At 40.8% G+C, this 13,421-nt stretch overlaps 1 protein-coding gene across 5 annotated transcripts in view; it reads right to left on the bottom strand.

Moving 5' to 3' along the window:
- Positions 1–1,938, bottom strand: part of LOC117946044 (palmitoyltransferase ZDHHC3-like) — a 59,304-nt gene extending 57,366 nt beyond the window's left edge. For all 5 annotated transcript variants that reach the window (XM_034873861.1, XM_034873859.1, XM_034873857.1 and 2 more), the window contains exon 1: positions 1,840–1,938. The gene's annotated coding sequence lies outside the window, so the exon portion shown is untranslated. The remainder of the gene's footprint in view (positions 1–1,839) is intronic.
- Between the last annotated feature and the right edge of the window lie 11,483 nt (positions 1,939–13,421).

Here is a 13,421-nt window from a genome sequence, read left to right as displayed (position 1 = left end):
TGAACATGTTTACTCACCACAGGTTACTAACCTATTTTGCGTTCAGCGCTTCTTTATTTGGGTCTTGTTGTATGAAGTCTTAAAGCCCAAGTTTATGATGAATGGCGGAGCAGCTGCCGCTGTTTGTTGTCAACTCTGACTCACGTGCGGCCGCGCGCAGCAGATACTACGTGTTAAGGTAGGCAGGTTATAGGTAACGGAGGAAGGTAATAACGGCAAGCTCAGCCAACGCTTCCTAAAAATAAACATTGTTCACGTTACTTTCTATGCATTCTTGATTAGTTCCATAACTTTGTAAATTAACAAAAGCTAGCAAGGGTTTGCCTTTCTCCCGTGTCATTCTTGTGAATTGGTAATGTTACACACACTCGTTCTATTGGCATCACATGTAATGGTACACTGACTGTTGTTTTGCTGACTCCAAAAAGCCTTGCAATGGCACCAACAGGCAAACCCGCATGTAGAAGTCCTTCCACGGCGTCCACAGGCAGCATATAAGCAGGGCGACCAGCTATCCCTAGTGTGTGGTTAACGTTAGCGACCGAGTTAAGAAGATAGGCCGCTTCCTCCACATTCTGAAAAACTACATTGTCGACATCTGTGTCCATGTGTGCCGCTAACTGAAACACACGTTCTGTCAGAGCGTCTAAACGAAAATTGATAAAGTCAATACTTATAACGTTAGCATTGTTTTCAAAAATAGTTCCTAAATGCCTCCTGTCACTGACAACTTCATCGCGGGTAGCCATCTTTGTTGTGTGTGTGGCCGGTGGCATGTAAATTCGACCGTGCAGTGAAATGATGACCAACCAATGGGCAGAGGTTGAGCCCTTAAGACCCGCCCCTCCTCATTTGCATTAATGAGGCAGAAATACATGAAGAAATGTAAAAGTGAAAGGCAGAAATAAATACCAGGGGTGAAAATAAATAGGGTAGAAATGCAAAGAAAGAATAAAACAGACCAAAAAAATTAAACACACACAGAAATGAATACATTTAAAAAATAGGTAATTACTAAATAAAGTTGAAGATTATAACGGACAATAAATAAATAAGGTAATTATTACCAAGGTAAATATATAAAGAAGCTAATTAAAAGAGATATATACATTTATGTCTCACTGTATAATTTAATTTATACCTACATTTATTTGTTCATTGTATTTTTTGGGGCAATTAATTGTATGCCTATTTATTTATTGAGCATTTATTTATTTCTGTATTTATTCTTAAATATGGTAGACCTGGTCCTCCATATACAAAGGCCAGTCGAATGTTTATGAATATGTAGCAAATCTGTCTACGTGGGTAGCCGTTGGTCGGTTTACACGGCATCTGGACAGGCTCGGAAACCACTAGGTGGAAAAACCCGAAGACACCGGCGTCTGTCTCCAGTTTTAGGGGCAGCTGGTTTGACCACGTAGATACGAGTGACGGACGGTGAGCTTGACCGCAGTTTCTGTGATAGAAACACTACAAGCTGCTAAAGTTTGCTGCTCTGCTGCACCAAAGACTGCTAAACACACCTGACTACAGGAGCCATTAGCTCAGACTGGTGGAGTATGTATAGTTGGTACGGTTCGAGTACGGATCACGTTCTTACTACAAACGAACCGCTCCAGAGTTCGAGTGACAGCGTACCGAGACCACCTCTTCAAGCAGGTCTAGGTACGCCTGTTTGCTCCGCTTTTGGTCCGCATTAGAGTTCGGTGGCTTTATTCTCACCTGCCCAAACGAACCGCACCAGCGGGGCGAACAAACTCTATTTCGATGCAACCGAACTAAAGGCTGTCGGTGTGAAAAACGTTAAGCCCTTAATTATCATTAGCTAAATCTTACCTGAAAGACGAGCATCTTTTGGTGGCTTTCTCGGATATTGCTGCTTGGTGGGGGCTGCTTCTGGTTTTGGTTTTTCTTCTTCTGCTTCTGGTTATTATTATTATTCTCTAAGGCGGATTGCAAACAACTTTTAGGTGCATACCGCCACCTACTGTACTGGATGGTGTAACAGCATGTCATTTTACTCATCAATCCTGTTTCTTTTTTTAAAAAGTAAGTAGTGCCTTCCTGTTGATTCTTATCCCTTATTCCAATCGCAGTAACCCCCGCCCTGCCTCCTGAACCCTATCCTTAAACACCAGTCTTTGCACTTTATTCAATGTAAATGGCTTGTTCTTATACAGCGCTGTTGTAGTCTTAACGACCACTCAAAGGACTTTTACCACATACAGAAACAAAGTGCCAACTGCTCATCAGATAAATACTCACAAACATTTACACTCCAATGCCATCAGGGAAAACTCAGGGTTCAGTGTCTTGGCTAAGGACACTTCAACATGGGACTGCAGGGCCAGGGACAGAACCAGCAACCTTGCAATTGGCAGGCAACCACTCTACCACTGAGCCACCAAAATGCAGTGCAATAGTATTACATATATAACTTACTCACTGGCTATATTACCATAACCTGGACTATGGTCATACCATCTACATCTTACATCTTAGAACATATTCCCTGTTACACAGTGTTGTTATTCTCATTCAGTCAGTCAGTTTATAGGTTATTATTGTTTATAGTTTATAGTCCTAGTCACTATTTTTATCATGATCTACTGTCTGTCCAATCCCTGCACTGTTCACTTTTGCACTTCATCATTCATTCATCATCATTACACAGAGTCTACAATAGTATCTCAACTTATCATGGTCATTGCATTTCTGAGTTATTTTTAATTTACATTTTTAATTACATTTTTATTTTTATACTTATGTATGTGTGATATATGTGTGTATATGTGTTTGTTGTGTTATGGTTGTCTTGCTATTGGATGCCTAAAACATCCTTCGTGATGAATAAAGTATCTACAGTGAGGAAAATAAGTATTTGAACACCCTGCTATTTTGCAAGTTCTCCCACTTAGAAACCATAAAGGGGTCTGAAATTGTCATCGTAGGTGCATGTCCACTGTGACAGAGATAATCTAAAAAAAATATTCCAAAAATCACAATGTATGATTTTGTAACTATTCATTTGTATGATACAGCTGCAAATAAGTATTTGAACACCTGTCTATCAGCTGCAATTCTGACCCACAGAGGCCTGTTAATCTGCCTTCAAAATGTCCACCTCCACTCCATTTATTATCCTAAATTAGATGCACCTGTTTGAGGTTGTTAGCTACATAAAACCACCTGTTTACCCCATACAATCAGTAAGAATCCAACTACTAACATGGCCAAGACCAAAGAGCTGTCCAAAGACAATAGAGACAAAATTGTACACCTCCACAAGGCTGGAAAGGGCTACGGGGAAAAAAGGTCCACTGTTGGAGTAATTATTAGAAAATGGAAGAAGCTAAACATGACTGTCAATCTCCCTCGGACTAGGGCTCCATGCAAGATCTCACCTCGTGGGGTGTCAATGATCCTAAGAAAGGTGAGAAATCAGCCCAGAACTACACGGGAGGAGCTGGTCAATGACCTGAAAAGAGCTGGGACCAGCATTTTCTAAGGTTACTGTTGGTAATACACTAAGACCTCATGGTATGGAATCATGGATGAAACGGAAGGTTCCCCTGCTCAAGCCAGCACATGTCAAGGCCCTCCTTAAGTTTGCCAATGACCGTCTAAATGCTCCAGAGGAGTCATGGGAGAAAGTCATGTGGTCAGATGAGACCAAAATAGAACCATTTGTTCATAATTTCACTAACCGTGTTTGGAGGACCAAACCGATGGATGGAACTCACTGGATCGGCTTGCAGCTGAGTGTGAAGCGGTTGGGATGAGGATCAGCACCTCTAAATCGGAGGCCATGGTTCTCAGCAGGAAACCAATGGAGTGCTTTCTTCAGGGAGGGAGTGAGTCCTTACCCCAAGTGAAGGAGTTTAAGTACCTTGGGGTCTTGTTCGCGAGTGAGGAAACCATGGAGCGTGAGATTGGTCGGAGAATCGGAGCAGCTGGTGCGGTATTACATTCTGTTTATTGCACTGTAGTGACGAAAAGAGAGCTGAGCCAGAAGGCAAAGCTCTCGATCTACCGGGCAATTTTCGTTCCTACCCTCACCTATGGTCATGAAGGCTGGGTCGTGACCGAAAGAACGAGATCAAGGGTACAAGCGGCCAAAATGGGTTTCCTCAGGAGGGTGGCTGGTGTCTCCCTTAGAGATAGGGTGAAAAGCCCATCATCCGAGAGGAGCTCAGAGTAGAGCCGCTGCTCTTTTGCGTCGAAAGGAGCCAATTGAGGTGGTTCGAGCATCTGGTAAGGATGCCTCCTGGGCGCCTGCCTAGGGAGGTGTTCCAGGCACGTCCAGCTGGGAGGAGGCCTCGGGGAAGACCCAGGACTAGGTGGAGAGATTATATTTCTAACCTGGCCTGGGAACGCCTTGGGATCCCCCAATTGGAGCTGGTTGATGTGGCTCGGGAAAGGGAAGTTTGGGTTCCCCTACTGGAGCTGCTGCCCCCGCGACCCAATTCCCTAATAAGACCCTTAGTGGTTCCCTAAACCATATCTGAAATCTCTTTCCCAAAATTCCGCCTTGGTGCAGAATTACAGCTACTAGAGCCAGCCCCACAATGATTTCCTTAGGATCTGCCATTTCAGAGTTTGTAGCTTTTGAGCAAGAGAGATTGGGGGGAACAACCTATAGGTTAGGGGTGTAGTCTTGACCAACTGCTACTTCTCTCATATAAATGTATGAATGATGTCTCTCTCTCATGGGTGGGTTAAATTCTGTTTATACCTATGGCCATTTCTAGCCACTGGGGGACCATAGGCAGGCTGGAGGAACTCATATTAATGTTAATGAACCTCCTAAAGTGACATTTTCATGCCATGGGACCTTTAATTTTACTGCACCAGTTACTGGCAATGCTTTGATTCTGAATGATCCGTCAGCCTTTAAGCTTTCTAAAGCTCAAATACGTGCTGTATTTGCTGGTCTTACAACTGCTAAGAGAATGCTTGCAACCCAGTGGAAGCCACCTCATGACGTATCTGTTACTATACATGGATCCTTTCATTTTTGGATGTTACATACATGGAACTCTCTACGGCTTGTGTGGTTGGAGTCGGGAAAGACTTTGGAGACTTGGCACAGCATTGCCTCAATGCTGTAGCCTTTTCTTTTGTTTGCATGTTTGAATGGTCCCTTGTCTTGTGTCTGTCTGTCTGTCTGTTTGTGTGTGTGTCTGTTTCTGCACGTGTTGTTTTGTCTCCCTCCATCCCACTTTTTTTCTCTGTGTTTTTGTGGCCCTGGGATGCGTTCCTATGCCCCAGTGTGTTGTTTGTAACTGTTCGTGAACATTATGTGTAGAAACATTATGTGTATCTGTGGTAGAAACACTGCATGCTGCTACAGTTAGTGCAGTTAGCAAATTAGCAGTTAGCACAGTTAGTTAGAGTTAGCAGATTGCTAAACACACCTGACTACAGGAGACATTAGCTCAGAGTGTAGTTGGTGGGGTTAGTTGTGGTGAGTACAGATCTCACCACAAACGAACCGCTCCAGAGTTTTGATTGAAGGATACCTCTTCTAGCAGGTCTTAGGATGCTTGTTTGGTCCTCTTTTGGTGCGCACCAGAATTTGATTGCCACGTTCTCGTCTGCCCAAACGAATTGCACCAGTACCTACTCTAGTTCGATTTAACTAAACTAAAGGCAGTCGGTGGAAAATGGCTACAGAAAAAATAATTCAAATAAAAGTCCAAATATTTTCTGGATCAAAATAAAATCTTAGTCATCTGATTTAATTATTTCAGGTTCAGATGCAGCCAGTGTTGGCGAGGCTTTGACGGCCCCACCCAGCGAGGAGCAGAAACTGCCTGTCCCCTCCACCAAGAAGGAGCCTCCTACCTAACCTCTAAGTGAGACAACCCATGCTGCTGTTTATATGTGTTCACCTTCTTTTATCTATCCCCAATAGGGCTGAAAGATTTGGGGGGTGGATGGAATTGCGTTTTTATTCAGCCAGATACTGCGATAACGATTTGAATTGCGTATAGCTCAGGGTCAATATTCACTGAGTAACAAATAAAACATGTCATGGAGCATTAAAGCATGGAAAGCACCCCATCAAAACTGCTCTATATTCTCATGCAAGGATGAGAACACTAATGTGAACTGGCAGCAATAAGAATTTTTCCTGTAAAACGAAATTTCTGTTGTGCCTCAGTTTTGTTCGAGCATTTATCTTGTGAAAAAAAAGTACAAATCATAAAAAAAAGAGGAATAAAAAAAAGTTTAATCAAATATCAAACTAGACATTCAACTAAATATTCACATTTGATTGATCAAGGGCTTCACAAAACTCTAATCGCATTCTTCTAAATTGTGATTTCAATTTCAATTAATCGCTCAGCCCCAATCCCCATCGCTTCAACTAAAACTCTTCCTCCCAGATATAAAAAAATGGAACAAAGAGGGTTTTATTTGGGTTTAAAAATTTTAAGAACCACTGGTCTAGACAGACAGAGAGAAAAAAGGAAAGAGAGAGAGATGGGGAGGCGCCTTGTGCTAAATGAACATACTGCCAAAAAACTAAGAAAAGGACAAAATAACATGTCAGAACCTTGGCGAGACAGCCTTCCAAGGCTACAACAACAGTGTTCCGTCTCTCCCACATAAACCCTTTCCACTGCATAAGACCCTCTAACTGTAAAGACAGGTTCATTTCAGCATTTCTATTCAGCCTCGGGTTGAAATTTTTTGCAGAAATGACGACGAACAAATGACAAATCATCTTCTAGAAGACCTCTAAATCAGAAGGTTGTTTTAGCAGCAGTTTACTGACAGCAGTAACTTGAGGAACAAGTAAGGAATATACATTATTTTTCATGTAATTCAAACTTTTATATGTACAATGTCATATTATGGATTCAACAGGGACACTGAAACGAAATGTTCATCTATGTTGTCTATGGATACAGAATGTAGGAGTGCTAAACTGTAGGTGGATGGTCACATAGCTGTACAATACCAGAAACCCAGTGACTAACTTAGAAGAGGAAAACAAACCAATCAAGACTGCATTAGGAGAATACATTGCTGAGAAACATTTTAGGTACAAGCAGAATATAACAACTAACAGACTACTACTATGTAATAAAAAGTATTGCAGAAGTGAATAGGGCTGACACTGCCAAATTAAAGCGCTGTAGAACCATCCACAGGTAATCGCATTCTAGCCTATCAAAGGCTTTTTCTGCGTTCAGGCTCAATACTGCACAAGGAGAAGGAATATCCTTGGCAGCATGGATGACATGAAGCAGACGTCCTACATTGTCAGAAGCAAGTCGTGATTTCACAAAGCCCGTCTGGTCACTCTTAGTTAACGTAGTTAAATGAGGTTCTAATCGCAAGGCCAGTACACAGGCGAAAACTTTTATGTCGGCATTATGGATAGATAGTGGTCTATAGTTCCCACATTTAGTGGTGTCCTTATTGGGTTTGGGCAATACAACTATCAGGGCGGCATTCAAAAAAGGCACCACCTTCAACAGCTTAATGAACCATGGCTAAAAAGTATTGCCCCAGTTCTCCCAAAAGGTGAGATAAAACTCTGGGGGAATTTCATCCCATCCCGGAGACTTGCCTTTACATACTTGCTGTAGCACCTCTCAACTCAGTCAGAGTGATTTGTTCCCCAAGACGATGTGCATCATCTTGTGTAAGGGTAGGGAGTTCTAAGTCTTGTAAAAAGGTGTCACATTTAGTTTTATCCAATAATAATTCAGATTTGTATAGGTCTAGATAAAATCTTTGGAAAACAGCATTGATATCTTTGGGAGTAGTCAGCAATTTTTGATCTGAACTGATAGCTGTAATGTTGGAATATTTTTCACTTTTTTGCAGAGAAAGATAGAGCAGGTGACTTGGCCTTGAGCCATTAAAATAACAATTCCTTCTAGCCCTCTGAATTTGAAATTCAGCTCGTAATCTCAAAATGTTGTTTAACCCGTCATCCCGTTGCTGAGCCTGTTCTAGCATTTGCAATTCATTTTCAAGTGAATTAATTTTGCTCAGCCTTGATCAATTAAGGTAGGAAGCGAAGGAAATAGTAGTATTTCTCACAAATCCTTTAATTGCGCCCCACAAGACACGAGGGTCCTCTACCAAGTCCACGTTCTCTGAGATAAAGGTTTTAAACATATTTCTAAAATGGTCACAATAGTAGTTGTTTTTAAGTAATGTGGTGTTAAAGCGCCACCTTGTGGCCTTGGTTGGAGTTTTGGCAAGTGAGAGCTGTGATGTGATAACACAATGGTCAGATAGAGAGTTAGGATGAATCCCTGCGGAATGAATTTTAGAGTATAACGATGCAGAAGCCAGTAAATTATCTATTCTTGAATAGGTTTTGTGTTTGTGCGAATAAAAACTATAAATAAATAAATCTGTGAGATTGAAATCATCAACTAAACCTTGGAAAGCAATCGTCGAAAAAGGAAAATGTCGATATGGAGCACTAGATCTATCGAGTAAGGGATCCAGTTCAGCATTCATAAAGTTCCAATAAAGTCTTGCTAATTGTGCCAAAGAGCTCTGGGCTAAAAGTATTTGTGGCATAAATACATAGAAATGCATTTTGCCCATATATATTGGTTTTAATGCCATCATCACTTCCATAGCTTCCAATTATTCTTAAAGACAGGCTACGTCTTAACACCACCAAGGCTCCGCGGCTTTTAGTAAGTAAGTAAGTACATTTTATTTATATAGCACCTTTCACAGACAAGAAGGGTCGCAAAGTGCTTTATAAAACAGCAACACATAAAATACTAAGCCATATTGCTAGTTAAAAGATCGTCTAAAAAGATGTGTCTTGAGGTGTTTTTTAAAAGATTCCACAGGATCCAAGGCTCTTAAGGCTAAGGGAAGAGAATTCCAGACTTTTGGAGCCGCCACAGAAAAGGCTCGATCACCTCTGGTTTTAAAACGTGTTCTGGGGACAGTTAAAAGGTCATGATCTGAAGACCTCAGAGAACGACCAGCAGCGTATGCATGCAGTAGATCCTGGATGTAAGCAGGGGCTTGACCATGCAAGGCTCTATAAGTGCTGATTAAAATTTTAAAATGCACTCTAAAACCTATTGGTAGCCAATGAAGAGCCTTAAGCACCGGAGTAATATGTGATCTCCTGCTGGTCTTAGACAAAGGTCTTGCTGCTGCATTCTGAACAACTTGCAATTTGTCCATGAATGATTTGTTTAAGCAAGTGTACAGTACATTACAATAATACAAACGTGAAGAAATAAAAGCATGAACAAGCATCTCCATCTCTTTATGAGAGACCACAGATCGGATCTTAGCGATGTTCCTGAGATGGAAAAAATAGGAACGAACCACAGATTTCACATGACTGTTAAATCACATAGATTTGTCAAAAATGACATCCAGATTTCGCACAACATTACAGTCAGAGAGTGATAGAGCCCCAATTGCCTGCCTAATCTTAGGGTTAATGCTGTCTGGGGCAAAGCTCATCACCTCAGTTTTTTCTGAATTTAATTGCAGGATATTGTCCGCCATCCATTTGTTAAAGGAGGCTAAACAAGTGTGCAACACGGACAGTTTGTCTAGCCTATCAGGGCTAAAAGATATTTCCTCAAAACTACCAATAATCCTTCCAAGAGGAAGCAAGTACAGACTAAACAGCAGGGGGCCAAGCACAGAACTTTGGGGCACACCACAAGACAGAGGAGCAGAGTCCAACTTGTATGTTCCTATGGACACAGCAAAGGTCCTGTCTGAAAAATAGGAAGAAAACCAATCCAGGCTAATCCAGTGATGCCTACAAAACTTTTTAGTCTATCAATCAGAGTGCAGTGGTCAACAGTATCAAATGCTGCACTGAGATCTGGTAGGACCAGGACAGGACATTTACCCCCGTCAGCTGCAATCAAAATGTCATTGGAGACTTTAAGAAGGGTAGTCTCAGTAGAATGATTTTTACGAAAGCCAGACTGACACTTATCAAAGATATTAGGATCAACCAAAACAGTATTTAGCTGGTTTGCAACCACCTTTTCTAAAATTTTCGTAATAAAAAGGCAATTTCAAGATAGGCCTGTAGTTTTTAAATAAATTTATATCTAAATTGTTCTTTTTTTTTAATAGTTTGAACGAGAACATGCTTAAAACAGCCAGGGACCTGACCCAGCTGAAGAGATAAATTTAAAATTGACACCAAACATGGGCCAAGAAGATGCAAGGTCTTTAAAAGCAAAGATGTAGGAACAATATCAACAGGGCTTTGGGAGGGTTTCATTGAGCCCACAAGCTTAATGATGTCAATCATGGGAAATGGGGCAGAAGTAGTCCAATATTGAAGGTCTCTGATGAGTAGCTATATGTAAGATTGCTGATGGTACAATGTTTGCCCGGACAGTTCTGACCTTGTCCACAAAATGAGACATAAAGCAGTTGCAGTCAACATTTGAGAACACAGGGACAATACATTTAGTAGGGGAAACAATGTTATTAATAGTTTGAAACAGAGCTTTAGGATTGTTTTTACAGGTAGATATCAGATTAGTAAAATAACAGGCTCTAGCATCCTTGATCGCTTCATTCAGGTCTACTAAGAGCTCTTTAAGATGCGGGCGATGGACTTGGAGCTGAGTCGCTTTCCATAAACGCTCAGTTCTCCGACAGACACGCCTCAGGCTGCGAATGGCGTCATTCATCCATGGGGATGAATTAAAAGAGGTAATTTCTCTAATGTTAAAGGGCGCAATTTTGTCCAACAGCAGGATGATCATTAAAAGCCTGAACGCAAGCATCCACGTCATCCGAAATAAAAACAGAACTTAAGTCAAAAGCGGCTGAACATTTTTCAACAGTAAGCTGGTTATTCAAACTTGAACAGGATGCCCCGTTTAACAGGCAGGGGAGCCTCATTACGAGCAAGATCAAATAGGATGCATTTGTGATCACTAACAAATACATCTTCGATGCAGACATTGTTAATGTTCATATCATGAGAAAAAACAAGGTCAAGCGTATGTCCTTTGCTGTGCGCAGGACCAGAGACATGCTGAGTAAAAAAAAAGGATTCAGAGATATTTACAAATTCAGAAGCATTTTGGCAAGTATCATCATCCACATGAATATTAAAGTCACCAACAATAATCACTCTGTCCAGCTTAGTAATGGATGATAAGAAATCAGAAAAATCAGTAAGAAAGGGGGCCACCGGCCCAGGTGGCCGGTAAATTAAAATGCAATAAAATGTATTTCAACAAACAACTTTAGTAATCTGTAGTTCAAAAGAAGAGTATGTGCCGGCGCTCATTGAATGACAGATGAAATGTTTTTTAAAAACCACAGCAAGACCTCTACCATGGCACGCGAGTCTTGGTGTGCTGATAAAAGTACAATGCACAAGACAGAGCTCAATCAGGTGAACGTATTCCAGTTCCCGTTGTCATGTCTCCGTGAGCAACATGAAGTCCATGTTTTTGGAAGAAAATAAATCACATAGCAAAAGAGACTTGTTAGCATTTGAACGGGCAGTTGTTGGACCTATCCTGAGCGGTTAGAATGGAAAGTAGACGCAGCTGAAGTATAGTAATAACGGACAAGCGTTGTTTATTAAAGTGTTTAAAATGTGACTCTTGAATGAAGGCCACATCTATATTGTGTCTTTTAACCTGTTTTGCGTTCAATGTGGTGGTTCGAAATTGGGATCATGCATCATTTCTCGGTTTTGATCGCGTGTAACTTTTTCCCTGTGCGCGCTAGAAAGCACATCGACACTGTCATTGTAATCTGTGGTGCCAGCACGTTCCAATGGACCTGGTTGCTAGCGAATAGCATGATTCTGTCAAGAGATACACTCAAACTAAGCCAATCATATCGCACAGCCCCCATTGGGCCCACGTGGGAAAGAATGACAGTAGAACGCACCAATTAGAAGGCCAGGTCATAAAACTGGCATCCCTGTGTAGCCAGTAAACAGACGAGTTGAATGGTACCAGACATGGCCAAAAAAACCTATCCCTGAGTTGACTCCAACTGTCTGAAAGCCCAAAATATGGCCTTCTTATAGCATTTCAACATTTCATCAAATTATGATTACTTATTCCTTTTATCTATGTATCTACTTATTTCAGGCATGTGTGTGAGTGATGTGGATGTGTTTTTGTATTTCAGAAGTTATGTATTTTGCACTTTTTGGGCTTTTTTAGAAATAAGAATTTAGACAAACGCACAGACATATCTGTAGAAAAACATTCATATAAAATCCATTCTATAAGCAATTTTCTTCTGGATTTTTTCTGTTCAAAGTTGAGACATGTTGCTAGGGTACTATTTTAGTATATAGCAGTTGTAATATGCTTACAGTAGTGATTTTTATTAATTTTTCAGATGATTTACTTGGACGGAAATAGAAATTCTGTGTTCTAACCTCTGTAGCTCTGTGTCAGTAAGGCCTAGTGTCACAATGCCACTAGAAACAACAAGTTGAGAGTGTTAGCTTCACAATGAACTCAGGGTCATCACAGAGGGCCAAAGCATGTGGAAACTGCAGCATGTTTTAGGGGGTAAAAATTTAGGCGAGAAAATCATATATTTTCCAGTGAATTTCAACAGGTTAAGCCAATCAAGACACATTGAGCGTTTAATGGGGCCATTTAATCTATTTACATTCCAACTAGCTATGTGTAGCATAGACATTAATACAAACAAGGCTGGGCAAAGTCTTATGTTCCTGCATATACACTATAGTCAGAAATGAGAAGATCCAAATACTCAACCCCATGTCGGCAGAAAAAAATAAACAAACTCACATCTAACATAACCTAACAAGGTGGCAGCAGCCAAAAAACAAAACACCCACTATTTGGGCACCTGAACTGAGAAAGCCGGCTATCACACTGTTACAAAAGCCCCGCGAACATTTTTCTGTGTAACCAGTCCAATGTCATAAAAAAAGAAAACAGTACAAATTGGACACAGTAAAATATTAAACTTTTCCACCAAAGGTTACCATCAAATTTAGAGCTTTAGAGATTAATTATACATCCATCCATGAGTTTCTTGGAAGCTTAATCACGTAAAGCAAGTATTATAGTAAATAAACAAAAACAAAAAAAACAGACTCCCTTATTTGCCAGGTAACTTCAAAAATAAAACAGTTACCTTATGGATGACCTAAGGTGTGTTGTGTCTGTACAGAATATTACTTTGCTTATCTAGAAATCCTGTGTTAGTAGTTCTGAGTACCAGACATCATATTCCTTCGTTAGTCCGTCAGCCGGGTCTGAGCACAAAGGAAGTCCTCAGCCTCTGCCTGGGTCTCAAAGAGGTGCCCTTCTGACCCACGGGACAGCTTTAGTTTAGCCGGGTGTTGGAGCTATTCATTATTTTGTTATACATATAATAGCTAATTTGATTTATTTAATTTCAGTTTTCCTTTAATTATG

Source organism: Etheostoma cragini, chromosome 6, assembly GCF_013103735.1.
Source record: "Etheostoma cragini isolate CJK2018 chromosome 6, CSU_Ecrag_1.0, whole genome shotgun sequence".
Lineage (NCBI taxonomy): Eukaryota > Metazoa > Chordata > Actinopteri > Perciformes > Percidae > Etheostoma > Etheostoma cragini.
The sequence above is the reverse complement of the archived record's forward strand: the minus strand, read 5'-3'. Positions and strand labels throughout refer to the sequence as shown.